Source organism: Octodon degus, unplaced genomic scaffold, assembly GCF_000260255.1.
Source record: "Octodon degus isolate 3935 unplaced genomic scaffold, OctDeg1.0 scaffold00169, whole genome shotgun sequence".
Taxonomy (NCBI): domain Eukaryota; kingdom Metazoa; phylum Chordata; class Mammalia; order Rodentia; family Octodontidae; genus Octodon; species Octodon degus.
Genome location: NW_004524745.1, coordinates 2576010 through 2577559, shown reverse-complemented (window position 1 = coordinate 2577559; position 1550 = coordinate 2576010). Strand labels below are relative to the sequence as shown.

At 41.2% G+C, this 1550-nt stretch overlaps 1 protein-coding gene across 1 annotated transcript in view; it reads right to left on the bottom strand.

The window, feature by feature from the left end:
* Cdc23 (cell division cycle 23) overlaps positions 1-1550 on the bottom strand; it is a 31361-nt gene that overhangs the window by 27777 nt on the left and 2034 nt on the right. The gene's annotated exons all lie outside the window — the stretch shown is intronic.

Sequence of the window (1550 nt, the reverse complement as noted above, 5' to 3'; positions counted from 1 at the left end):
TTTTTTTTTGCAGAACCTGGGATTGAACTCAGGTCCTTTAGCTTGCCAGGGAAGCACTTATTCCACTGAGCCATCTCCCCAGTCCACGCCCAGTCTTAATGAGACCCTATCTCAACATAAAAAGTTTTAAATAGGCTGGGAATACAGCCAGGAGGAAGGTTCTAAATTCAACCCCCAGAACTCCAGGACCACCTCCCCTCTACACAAATTCACAAATTCACACCCAGTCTTAATGAGACCCTATCTCAATATAAAAAGTTTTAAATAGGCTGGGAATACAGCTACAGGAGGAAGATTCTAAATTCAACCCCCAGAACTCCAGGACCCCCTCCCCTCTACACACACACACACACACACACACACACACACACACACACACACACGAGAGCTGAGAGCTGGGTGTAGTACCATACACCCGTAACCCCCAACACTAGAGAGGCTGAGGCAGGAGGATTGTCATGAGCTCGAGGCCAGCCTGGGCTACAAAGTGAGATCCTGCCTCAAAACAAAACAACCCAATATTTAATTCTACTCAGAACCATCAATCTAATATACCCAAGCATGACAAAAGCAGTCACAGGAAAGTAAAAGCTACTAAAACAGGTTTAAATCACCAAAGCAATATACTGATTATACTATATGCTTTCCCCTTACTCATCTTATTAATCTTCTTGAAACCCCAACTCTATCTAGAGACTGCATCTAGAATTCATTTGCCCATATTCCATCTCACCCCAGAAAGAGTGGCTGTAATCCAGAAATCAACCAGTAAGTAACAAATGCTGGAAGGGTTTTGGGGAAAAAGGAACCCTTCTCCAATGTTGCGGAGGGTGCAGACTGGTGTAATACTGCAAATCAGTGTGGAGATTCCTCAAAAAAAAAAAAAAAAAAAAAAAAAAATAGGACTAGAGGTTCCATTTGACCCAGTTATGCCCCTCTTAGTATCTTCCTGAAAATTAAAAGCATCACACCACAGTGACATATGCACAACCATATTTGTATTAGTTTATAATAACTCAGACTTGAAACACCCCAAATGTCCATCCACCAATGAATGGATAAAGAAGATCTGAGGGTTTTTTTATACAATGGAGTACTATTCTGCCATAAAGGAGGATAAGCTGGAGACATTTACAGTTAATGGATGCACTTTGAGACTATTGTTTGTTTTTTGGGGTTTTTTTTGTAGTACCAGGGATCAAACTCAGGACCTTGTGCTTGCCAGCCAGGTGCTTATGCCGCCAAGCTATTTTCCCAGCCCTAAGAGACCACTCTCTTAAGTGAAATAAATCAAATACACATGTTTAAGTACCATTGTTTTGTGAGAAGCCAAAAGCGTAAACAAGGGCTAAAACATATCGTAGATATAGTGAAATGGGAAGAAAAGTTCAAATGGAAAGGGGAGGGTTAGGGATATAGCTCAGTGGAATAAGCACCTATCTGGCAAGCACAAGGTCCCAAGTTTGATCCCCAATACTGCAAAAAAAAAGGAAGGTAAACAAGGGAAGAAGGAAGGTGAAAGGAAAGAACTGACAAGAAAAAAAAAAAAA